General features: G+C 43.5%; 1 protein-coding gene across 1 annotated transcript in view; it reads right to left on the reverse strand.

The window, feature by feature from the left end:
* Positions 1–10,613, reverse strand: part of TRPC5 (transient receptor potential cation channel subfamily C member 5) — a 139,519-nt gene extending 128,906 nt beyond the window's left edge. The window contains exon 1 of the mRNA XM_056809806.1: positions 10,490–10,613. The gene's annotated coding sequence lies outside the window, so the exon portion shown is untranslated. The remainder of the gene's footprint in view (positions 1–10,489) is intronic.
* Positions 10,614–12,653: the final 2,040 nt, after the last annotated feature.

The following is a 12,653-nucleotide window of genomic DNA, read 5'->3' on the forward strand; positions in this document are numbered from 1 at the left end:
TTAAAGAAGGGGTGCAAGTAGAAATCTATACAAGTGATACCTGATTCTCACTCATCTAGACTTGTCAAGGGGAAAGTACATACCTTGTGAGGGGGGGGCAGGGTTGTGTGTACAGAAACACATTTAAGTGAACAAGAGGGAAAGGGGAAAAAGGAAAGGGGGCATAAGAGAGATGGCAGATTAAAGGAGGGATTCGTCTTAAACAAAACAAATTGTAAGGAGAGTGAATTTCAAAGAGGGGGTTCAAATAAGGGTGAAAAAGGATAAAAACCTGTTAGTGAACTCTGAGTGAGGGAAACCTAAAAGAGGCAAGGAGCAGAAGCAGATGACATGACCCTACACCTAGGGAGCTGGTGCCTAGTTCACTCCTGCTTTCTCATCATCCTCTTCCTTTTTACAGAGAGGGAGTGGGAAACAAAGAGAAGAAAAGGTTTAAAGAGAATGGGATGGAAGATAATATGCAGTGAACAACTTTAACTGTGAATGGGATAAAGTCATCCATAAAAAGAGAAGAGTATAGCAGAATGAATTAGAAAGCAAAATCCAACAATAATGGATTTCCAAGAAATATACTTGAAAGAGGAAGATGAAGAATTGAAATAAGGGTCTGGAGCAAAATGTGGTATGCTTCAGCTAAAGGAACAAAAGGCAGGGATAGTAGTCATGATTTCAGACAAAGCAACAACAAATAGATTTAATTGAATTAACTTAATTAAAAGAGATAAACAAGAAAACCACAATTTGCTGAATTAATGTCATTGCAATGGTGCAAATGGCATAGCATCTAAATACTCTAGTCAAATTAGTTAATTTATAGGGAGAAATATAGTAATACTATCATAATGGAGGTTTCAATTGACCACTTTCAGACCTAGATGAATATAAACAAAAACTAAACAAAAAAGTGAAGGATGTGAATAGAATTTTAGAAAGGTTAGATATGATGGATCCCTAGAGATATTGAATGGGAATAAAAAGGAATGCATCTACTTCCTGATTAGTGTGAATAATGAATTTTCTGAAGTGGTTACATTATTTGAACTTACATTGTCTTATTTCCATTAGGCTAGAGCCAATTGTCATATTTTACATAATTATATATTTAAACAGTTTGAATTCAATACATGCAATTTCTTGAAGAGATTTGTTATTTGCATTGTTGGGACCTAACTGTATACATATTTCTCAGCTGTTCATGGCACCTTTGCAAAAAATGACCATGAAATTAACCATGAAATGAAGAAATAAAACCTGCTAAAATGCAGAAAGGCAAAAATATTAAGCACTTTTTTAAATGAACCACAATGCAACAAAAATTATGTTCACTAAAGGGTCACCAAAGAAACAATTAAACATTAATCAAGGGCTAAATAACTGAACCCTAAAGAATGAGTTGGTAAAAAAAAACAAATCAAAGAAACAATAACAATGACACAACATACTAAAATTTTTAGATGCAGTCAATGCAGTTCTTAAGGTAAAATTTATCTTTAAACAATTTCATCAATAAAAGAGAAAAAGAATAGTTTAACAGACTAAATATATAACTAAAAAACTTCTAAAAACCAAACAAATTACACCTCCCAGCACACAATTAAACACCAAAATAAAAATCTTGAAAATCAAAGAAAAGATAAATAAAATTGAAAGCAAAATAACCAATGAATTAATAAAAAAATACATACTAAAAAAACCACAAAATAGATAAATCATTAGCTAGCCTTATTTAAAAAATAAAGAAAAAACTAAATGACTAGTATCAAGAATGAAAAAGGTTAAATAATCAATGAAGAAATAAAATAAATTATTTGTTATGATTTCACCCCATTATGTGTCAATAAAACCGACAATTTAAATGAAATTAATATTTATCGAAATACAAAATGATAAAGACAATAAGAAATAGAGAATTAAATGACCCAATCTTAGAAAATGCAGATAAACAAGCCACAAATTAATTCCCAAAGGGAAAAAAGACCAAGACCAGATGGATTTACAAGTGAAATCTATCCGACTTTTAAAGAACAATTAATTCCAGTATTATATATAAATTGTTTGGAAAAAAAGTATTCTACCATATTCCTTGTATAGCACAAATATGGTCTTGATAGCTAACTGAAAAGAGTCAAAATGGTTCAATATTAGGAAAGTTATAAACAGAATTGACAATATTCATAATAAAACCCAACAAAAATCATATGATTATTTCAATAGATGCCAAAAAGCTCTTGACAGGATATAATACCCCTTCCTGTTAAAATATTAGAAAGTACAAGAATAAACGGAGCTTTTCTTGACATGCTAAGCAGTATGTATCTAAAACCAAGAGCGAGCATTATTTGTAGAGGCCATTCCATTCCAATAAGATTAAGGTAAGGCAACAACAGGGCAGGTAGGTGGCATAGTGGATAGAATGCTAGATTTGGAGTCAGGAAGACCTGAGTTCCAATCTGACCTCAGACACTTAGTAGCTGTGTGGCCCTAGGTAAGTTACTTCACCCTGTTTGCCTCAGCTCTTCATCTGTAAAAGGAGCTAGAGAAGGACATGGCAAACCACTCCAGTATCTGCCAAGAAAACCCCAAATGGGGTCATGAAGAGTCAGCCATGACTGAAATCACTCAACCGTTGCTACTTAACATGGTGTTAGAAATGCTACCTATAGCAGTAAGACAAGGAAAAATGAAAAGAATAAACATGGGCAAAGAGGCCACATAACTGTTGCTTCTTGCAGAAGCTCTGATGGTTTCCTTGGAGAACCAGAGAGTCAACTAATAGACTAACTAAAACTATGAACAGCTTCAGCCAATTTACACACTATAAAAGAAACACACGCAAATCCCTAGCATTTGTGTCTGTCCCCAATACAACTCAGCAAGAGGGCCAGAAGGGGACGCTTAACTTCATATCACTATGGAAAGCATAAAACACTTGGGCCGCTACTTGCTAACAGCCAGCTGCTAATAAAGGACCTACAGGAATACAACCAAACATTCTTTAGAGAAATGGGCGCATCTAAATAAATGGAGGAATAGTCATTGTTCATGGACAGTCAAGGCCAATATAATAAAAGTGACGATATTACCTAAATTAATTTACCTATCCAGGGCTATGCCAGTCAAAGTACAAAAGAGTTACTTTATAAAGCTGGAAAATAAGGGGTAGCTGGGTAGCTCAGTGGATTGAGAGCCAAGCCCAGAGACGGGAGATCCTGGGTTCAAATCTGACCTCAGCCCCTTCCCAGCTGAATGACCCTGGGCAAGTCACTTAACCCCCATCGCCTAGCCCTCACCACTCTTTTGCCTTGGAGCCAATACACAGTATTGATTCTAAGATGGAAGACGAGGAGTTAAAAAAATCAAGCTGGAAAATATAACAACAAACTCCATCTGGAGGAACAAATCTGAAGGGAATGAATGAAAAAAGCAGGAAGGAAGGAAAGCAAGCCTAGTGGTATCAACTTATAACCTATACGGCAAAGCAATAGTCATCAAAATAAGTTGGTACTGGTCAAGAAACCAAGAGTCTGACCAATGGAACAAATTGGTAAATAACATATAGAAGCAAATGAGCACAGAAGCTATAGTACTTGATAAATCCCAGGATCCCAGATATTGGGGCAAGAACTCACTACCTAATAAAATCAGTGGGGAAAATTGGACAGTGGTCTGACAGAAATGAGGTATAGACCAATATCTCATGCCACATACCAAGATACATTTCAAATGGGTTCATGACATAGACATGCATGATCCTAGGCAAGTCATTTGACCTCTTTGGGCCTCAATGTACCCCTCTATCAAATAAGGGAGCTGGACTAGTTGATCTTGAAGGTCTCTCTTAGCTTTAGATTCATGAGCCTACATTAAGCCTTTTTTAGGTCTAAGCTCTTAAGTAAATGGAAGCTGCTAGTCCAAACATCTCCTACCTGGGGCAGGAGCAAGAGGGTGGAGATGGAAGAGGACATCCTCCATGTCATATTACTCCCCTCTGAATACTTAATACTCCAGTTAAACTGCTTCCCCAAACATGGCCTGTCTTCTGTTCATATGCCTTTGTACAAGGCTCTGCCTCGAAGCTTCCTGGGTTTCTTTCCTCTTCCCACTGAGGGATGGGACTGATAGCTTGTGTATTTCTGGTCCCCCCACTCTAAGCCTATGGAGTCATGGCCAATGGCATGCTCATGAAAGACGCTTTCCCTTAGCCTGGACATAAGGCTCTCTGCCTTTCCTTTGGTCCATGTCTTTCCCCATTAGAACATAAGCCCCTTGAGGGTAGGGATGGTTTTTCTTTCTGTTTGTCCTCATCTTCCCAGGACTTAGCACAGTGCCTGGCATGGTATGTGACTGAGAAATGTTCTTTCTAACTTGTTGGGTGGATCAGACCAGGGGGAGCAAGAGATGGGCAATGGATAGGTAGAATAATTGTCAACTCACAGGAGATTTTGGCAGAGAAAACTGATGTGGCTAAAGTTGTTGGGATTCACAGGGGAAAGGATCTCACCATTTACCTGAAATGACAGAAGAGTTCAAATTCTGCTAGCTGTGGGACTCTGGGGAGAAGCCACCTGAGCCAGACTGATTGTGCCTGTCCAAGGTAGAATCTGCCAAATACAGGAACGGAACTTGTGCATGTTGAATCAGAAACCAGTCATGTTTCCTTATCCCAACTACCTCCTGGCCCCTCTGCTTATCCCAGGAGGGCTCCCTGCTTGTGCTTCTTTTTTGACCTGCCAAGAGGGGGCTGGAGAGAGGACGGGAAGGGAGGGGAGAGGAGGGCAGCCTGGGTGACATGTGAAGGCTCAATCTAAAGTCCTCAGTCTCTCCTTCAGCACAGGCAGTCATTGCATTACCAGTGTGATGAGAGGAGCCAGCTTCTCGGTGTCGAGGGAGAAAAGAGCCAAATGAAGCCTCAGGGAGGAGACCTGCCTGGTGATCATGGCAGTTGTCTCTGTCAGCTGCTGCTTTTAAAGGTACAGCCGCGTAAAATGCTACTTATCTCGGGAGTCAGGCCTCGGCCCGATTTAGAATCCTGTCAGGCTGGCTTAGCTTATTTATTGAAAAGGTTTTCTCCTCATTGTTCAGCTTTCCAGAGACCCAGGCCTGGAGGAGAATTTCTCCTCCTGCCAGATAATCATTATGCACTGAAGCTGCCTTTCCCTGACTTCTAACTGCAGTCAATTCCCAATTCTTCTGGGGCTCTTGATCTCGTTTATGGCTTTTCCAGGCCTCTGGTTCCTTCGCCTGCTCAAGGCTTGGTGTCCAGAGCCAGTTCTGCTCGCCGGCTCCTCTCCCAGGCAATTAGGCTGACTGCTTAGTAGAGGCATTGGGAAAGGTTTGCAAGAGAACATTGAAAGGGCTGCTTCCACTGGGCTCAGCTGGCCCTCATCTGGTGGTCTCAATGATCCCAACAGCTCCGTGCCTGCACCTCGGAAGGCCTGCCAAAGCCCAGATCATAACGTGAGTGAGGCCGGACAGATTGGAGACTGGGGACTGTATAGTTTGGGGGAAGGAGCAAAGCCCTGGGCAAGAGCAGCCCCGGTTCTACGCCAAGTCCTGCTGTTCACTGTTGCCCCCCCCCCTCCCCCCACGTCTCTCTCCTCCTCTGCAAAATGGAGGCTGACCCAATGCCTTCCGAGCCATCTGGTAGCTTTGGCCTAAGGTTCCTCTGAGAGCTACCCCTCTGCACCAGGGCTTCTCCCTTGGAGTTCTGGCACTTAAACATTTGTTTAACTGCATTTTGGTAGAACTGCTTTCCGTTGTAATAGCCTGCATTTCTCCTTCAGCTTTAAAAACATGATTCTGAGGGGAAGGGGGCCCTGACCTTCATCAGACTGCCTGAGCCATTATTGACCCCAAAGCACCAAGGATCCCTGCCTTATACTCCCACTTCCACCAGGCCCTCAAGTCATCTTGTGCCAATTTAGTGCCAATGGACACATCTATCCAAAGGCGAAGGCTATGGTGGTATGCATGAAATTATACTAGGGTTGAGAGAGAGAGAGAGAGAGAGACAGAGAGACAGAGAGACAGAGAGAGAGAGACAGAGAGAGAGAGAGACAGAGAGACAGAGAGACAGAGAGACAGAGAGAGACAGAGAGAGACAGAGAGAGACAGAGAGAGACAGAGAGAGACAGAGAGAGACAGAGAGAGACAGAGAGACAGAGAGACAGAGAGACAGAGAGACAGAGAGACAGAGAGACAGAGAGACAGAGAGACAGAGAGACAGAGAGACAGAGAGAGACAGAGAGAGACAGAGAGAGACAGAGAGAGACAGAGAGACAGAGAGAGACAGAGAGACAGAGAGAGACAGAGAGACAGAGAGACAGAGAGACAGAGAGACAGAGAGACAGAGAGACAGAGAGACAGAGAGACAGAGAGACAGAGAGACAGAGAGACAGAGAGACAGAGAGAGACAGAGAGAGAGAGAGAGAGAGAGAGAGAGAGAGAGAGAGAGAGAGAAATAGAGAGAGTGTGTGGTTTAGAAGAGGGCAAACAGTGCCCCCAGTGGTCCTAATCCCACTGCTTGACTAAGTGACTCCATAGACAAGGAGGGGTTGGAACTGTATCTGCAGCCCATGCAAAGCATGCTGGGGCAGAAAGGGGGTGGACAAGGGAAGCCCTGGCTGTTTTCAGTTCTGGTTGGGGCAGACCTTGACATTCTGAACCAACCTCAGCTTGCCATGAAGCCTAGTCTAATGCAGATGGTCTGTCTGAAGGGCAACAGAAGCAGTGAGCTGTGACAAGAGTACAAAGACTTGGACAGGTTGATTCACTAGGTCAAGTCTGCCCAGTGCCAGATGCCAGCTATTCCTGCCTCCCCCAGAATGCAGTGAAGTCCCTGGTGCCCGGTTCTCCACCCTCCCTGTGATCTCCCAGAATGCACCCACCTTGTATAGGGCTGAGAGGAGTGCAGAGAAAGGACCCTGTCATTCCAGATCATTCTGAAATGATAACCGCTAGTGGTAAAGGAGGCAGGCCATGGCCTTCCAGTTCAAGGCAAGAGAAAAGAGGATTCAGAAAGCAACAGGGTGTACTGGAAGTACCCTTTTACTGGGGCAAGATGAACTGCTATGAATTTCAGCGGTGGCGAACCCAATAGTTGCTGCTTTTTGTGTTGAGCATTTCTATAGCTCCTCTCCAATACTGGGGGGACCTCTGTTAAAGCCATCCCAGAGGGCTGAGGGAAAACTGCTTAGAAACCCAAATAGGGGACTGAAGAATCTTTCCTGGGTTCCTTTCATCTCTTCCTGCCCTCGGCTAGTCCATCACTATTGGAAGGTGCCCACTGACCCTCTACCCTCCACCCTCCAAGGCCAGGATCGAGCCAGTAGAGCTGTTGACCTACAGCCTCTGGAGGCAGCCAGTCTACAGGTAGCAGTCAGAGCAGAAAGGCTTCTGGCTGGAGGTGCCTAGGTTTCACCATCTCCTTGTCTCTACCACCTTCCTTTGATCCTTCTCCCTTGGCTTTGCCCTCAGTCTTTCTCTGCACTCCTTGGCTCCTGGCTGCCCACCTGGTAAGGACTCATTGCCCTGTTTTGACTTCCAGATTCCACGGGTCTAGTCTGCATGGAATTATGGAACCACCAAACATTAGAGCTAGGGAAGGCCTTAGAGACCATAGAGGCCAATGCCTTCATTTTCTAATTGGGGAAACAGAGGTGCATCCCAGGCAGGTGATTTGCCCAAGGTCCCTAGTTAGTAGCTCTTAGAGCCAGGGTACAGGTGACGTATGTTAGGCACCATTCTAGATTGTTAGGAGGAGGCAGACATTGCTTCAACCAGCAATTAGGAATCCTGACGGCAGTTCCACTGAAGCAACCCTCTCTGTGTATGCAATATATGGCATCTGAGCCTCTCCACAACCTGCTTTGGGGCAGAGGGCACAGATCATTCCTCCCATTTTGCATCAGTAAATTTGTGAGCTCAGGCGTTTACCCCAGCACCTGACACATAGTAGGCACTTCATAAATGTTGATCAATTGAGTAGCTATTCCCTCTCGAGTTATGGGTTGTGACAAGCTCTGCCTCTCCTCCAGGGTGGCTCTTGCCCATGTTTGTATCGCTTGGACAATATCTGTACGTTTAGGGCCCAATTAATCCTCTGTTACAGATCTCCCACCTTGGAAAATGAGGAGCTTGTACTAGCTCATTGATGAAGCAACTTAGAACCAGATTACACATTCAGAGGCAGAGCTGGGATTCACACACAGATCCTTAGCCCAGATCTCTCTCTCTTTCACTCTACCTCATCGCCTCTCCCTGCTGCTAAGGGTTTAGGAGCCAGATGACTGGCTCCTTCCAGATCCCAGTCCATGGGATGCAGAGTCCGATTCTCTAATGACCAGGCATCTCTCGACTGTCCTTTGAGCAACTGCCAGCTTTAACTCTTCAAAGACTGTGGCTGTTTGCCATTTATAGTGACAACATCACCAGAACAGTCTGGGTGGTAAAAAAGAGGTCTGTTTCCAGGAGAAGACTGGGGCCATTAAAAGCACTTTCATAAGCACAAAGCCCCAGTAACTTATGGCAGAAGATCAGACCCCTCAAATTGCCTGAACCCAAGGACAGATTGTCCGAATCCATCATAAGAACTATCTATCCAAGACACATGAACCAATGGGCCAGCTGACCTTCAAATTGTGTCTCGAAGTCTAGCCAGCAGGAATTGGTCATCCACTTGGTTTTCCCCAGGTAGGTGATTAGACTAAACTGTTCCTAGTGTTTATGGAGTATGCTTAGAAGGTTATGTAACATTCTAGGGCCTGAGAAAATATCACAATGCCACTTAGAAGCAGGAGAATCTGGAGGATGCTGCCATCTCTGGGCAATCAATCAATCCATCGACCCTGTGATGTGTATCCTCCTTGACAGTGGCGAATCCCTTTGGCAAGTAGAGGTATCCATATAGTGTATCAGCTCCATAATAATGTGTTCAAAGAAGTTGTCTCTCATTTTGCCTCTTTTAAACACTCTTGTATGGTTCCTAACACAAGAGACACCTTGTGGGAGGGAAGCCTAGAAGGCGCCATTTTGTTTTAGAGGATCAACCAATGCTTTTCAAAAGATAATAAACAGACCTTAAGCACAATGAATGGTATAGTCTATACCTTTCAGTCCAGTGTATGACTGTCATTGAATTAGGATATAACCTGTGAATGCCTGACTAGCTCCTTCTCATGCCCTCACAGATGCCCTTGGTACATGTGTAGACATCTGCAAACATTTTGTGGGGGGGAAGCAGCCACCTGGGACCTCTAGTTCTGACTATCTTCTCAATCATCTTTTTTGATGGTAGAAATAACATCTGGGATTTCTTTGAAGGCTCTGGTATCCTACTGCTTTTCAGACATCTTGAAAATCATCCCATAAAGCTCTTGGAATCGTGTCCCTCCCCGCTCAGGCCTCCTCTGTCTACTTGCTTTGGTACAGCTGCTCTACCTGTCTTTGGGCCATCTCCACTTTCTCATACAGAACAACAGAGGCAATGATGTTTGAGGCCAATCGAGGTGGCTTCACTGTCACTGAGAGGAAAACGATTTTGTTCTAAAAGCTTTGGCAGGAGACTTGCAGCAAGATGGCTGAGCGAGAGATCGCCTAAGCCCAGCTCCCTTTCATCATGTCAAAACAACAAGAAATGTGCCAAGCAAAGGAAAAGACCAACAACAAAAAGAGAGGAAAAGAGAAAAACCCTCCCAGAGAAATCTCCCACGGAAAACCCAGCAGAGACTGAGGAAATGAAGAAGCAAAGGCAAGTTCCTAATACAATATAGAAATCCTTTGGGATAAAAGAATGCTGGGTAAATTTCTCAGCAAAAGAAAAGAATTAGAAATCTCTACGCTTAGAACTCCAGAAAGGAGGATGGAAATAATCACAGGAATCGAGGGATGTTGAAAAGCCCAATACACAAATGGAAGGAAACTGATAAGGAGTAAAATTAGAGCTTTTGATTAAAAAAAACCCTACAACAACCCAATCCTCATAAATAGAATCTGTGGCTCGGCTCAGAAGCTGGGAAAACTTAGAGAAATGCAAAAGAGAATGAAGGACAGAGAAAGCAAAAATGCAGTGACATAAGAATGATGGGAGCAAAAGCAATCAACAGTAATTTCTAACATGCCTACTATGTTCCAGGGACTGTTCTAGACTCTGAGGATACAAATACAAACACCAGAAACAACTCCTGTTCTTGAGGCACTCACACACTCTCTGCAAGAAGGCTCTCCAATCAATGATGATTGACCTATAAACAGGGTGCTGGGCCAATTACGAATCATAAGCACAAGCCCCAGCACTTTACGGTGGAAGATCAGACCCCTCAAACTGCCTGAACCCGAGGACAAAGGACAGATTGTCAGAATCCATCATAAGAACCCAAAGTTTAACTTGCCCAAAGAAACGGTGGTCTGGAACCCAAGTCTTGCAAGCCATAAAGAAAATACTAGAAGGAGGGAAATGCAGGAGTTTTAGCCAGAAGAGCTCAGGAATTACCTGCCATCCAGGAAGAAGGCTGGGGTGAAAGCCTGTCCCAATGCTTGTCGTCTTGGTAGAGGGCAGAACCCAGAGTCCTTCAGCTCCTCTCTCCACTCTGCCTCTGCTGCTCTGCCAGTTTCAGTTTCAGAGAGCCAGATAACCCCCTCACAGGGGAGGCTTATCAACTCTAATTTCACCCGTTCTTTTTGATACCACCTGCCTAAGCCTCCTTCTCCTCTGATTGGAGGGTGCAGCACCACGCTCCTCCCAATGCCTTCCTAGAATTTTCAGCCTATGCCAATCTGCAGCTGCTACTCTGCCTGGCTTCAAATGTAGGGGCAAGATTCCTCAAGGTGCCTGGTACTCCCCTGGGGTTCCCCCACCCCCACTTCCTACCTCCTTCTCTGGGTTATCTCCACACACACACCCCACTAGATTGTAAGCTCCTTGAGGGCAGGAACTGTTTTATAAAAAATTCATTGTATCCCCAGTTTAGCCTTGCTGATTGGACCAGGTGGAAGAATTGAAATGGGATATTCCTAAAGTCAAAAGAAAATGACTTGTGACATGGAATAACATCCTAAAAGTTGAACATGATCCTCCGGGACAAAAATGGAACTTTTAACCAAACCTACAAGATTTCCTTATAAACCAGGCATAGAGGGAACATTTGAAATGCCAGCCTCATAGGCAAAAAGAACTTTCAAAAGGCAGCAGAAAGAAGGACCCTGCGAAGTGTTTGTGAGCCAAATATGACCCCAAAGGAAGAGAACAAAAACCAACAAGAGGCTCTTGATGATAAAAGATTTTGAAAAATACGAATCCAGACGCCTCCTGCAATATAGCCAAAACCCTGAGCAAATGGGACTCATACCAGAAAGGCAAGAAGGGCTCCACTTTAGCCAAACTAGAAGCATGACAGACAAGCATGATAAAGTGTATTCGAGAGAGAGAAAACCTTGGACAAAATAGATGGGGAAAGGCTGAAAGGGAGTCGAGGAAAAGGCACTTTCCCGAATGTGATCCCCCAAATCTCAACCTCATGCCCAAATGGGGCACTGTTTGTCAAGAATGAATCCAGGCATCTTTCCCAACATGATTGGGGTGAAGAATAGACTCGGTCTGTTTCCCACATGCTACTAGCAATACTCTCTTTGCAGATGCTACGATGAAATGTTTACTTGGAGAACCGAAAGATTCAACCTAGAAATTGGCTGAGACAAGAAAGTCAATAAAGTAGGACTCAAAGTGAATTCATGGAATCCATCAGCTTTCTCTGCACAGAATTAACAGAACAAAGAGGAAGAGATAAGAAGGGAAATTTCCTTGAAGGTAGCAATAAATTATATTAATTTTCTGGGAATTAATGTACTGAGAAACACCTGGGACTTATAGAAATACAACTCCAAAACAATGCTTACCTAAATGATTGGAGAGATGCTCAAGGCTCATGCAGGGGCTGTGACAACATAGGAAAAATAACGATAGAACAAAGACGATGCTGTAGATTTGGGACGAAACATACCAAATTGCCAAACAGATACTTCAGGCAAATTAATGAAGTTACTTGGCTAAAAAATAAAGAATGTAAAAGAATAAAATGAGTAAGAGTAAGAAGAGAGCTTGGCGCTTTTAGAACTCAGACTTCACTAATTGTCAAAACTAGCTGGTAATAGATGGAAAAAAATGTTAAAGTGGGCCAGTAGGATAAACTTGAGAAGCAAAATGGAGGAACAAAAGCCCACAACACACACACATTCTCTCTCTCCCTCACCCCTCTCTGTCTCCTTCCTCTTCCTCTTTCTTCTTCTCTTCCTCCATCTTTCTTTCTGTTTCTTCCTCTGGATCCATATCTCCCCCTCTTCATTTCTGTCTCCCTCTTCTCTTCTTTTTCTCTCTCTTCCTCTTTCTCTGATCCCTCCCCCTTCCTCCCTCTGGCTCCTCCTCTCTCCTTCCCTCCTCTCCCCACTTCTTTCCTCTACCTTTATCTTTCTCCCTCTGTCTGTCTCCATCTCTCCCCTCTTCCCTCTTGTCTCTGTCTTCTCCTTCTATGTCTCTGTCTGCCTCTCCTTTCTCTCTCTGTATCTCTTTTTGCCTAGCTCTGTATCTCTGCCTGACTGTGTCTCTTTGTAGGGAAATAGGGAGAACTGGATGGGTGATCTTATTGATATAGGGAATACCT

This window comes from Monodelphis domestica, chromosome X, assembly GCF_027887165.1.
Source record: "Monodelphis domestica isolate mMonDom1 chromosome X, mMonDom1.pri, whole genome shotgun sequence".
Classification (NCBI taxonomy): Eukaryota; Metazoa; Chordata; class Mammalia; order Didelphimorphia; family Didelphidae; genus Monodelphis; species Monodelphis domestica.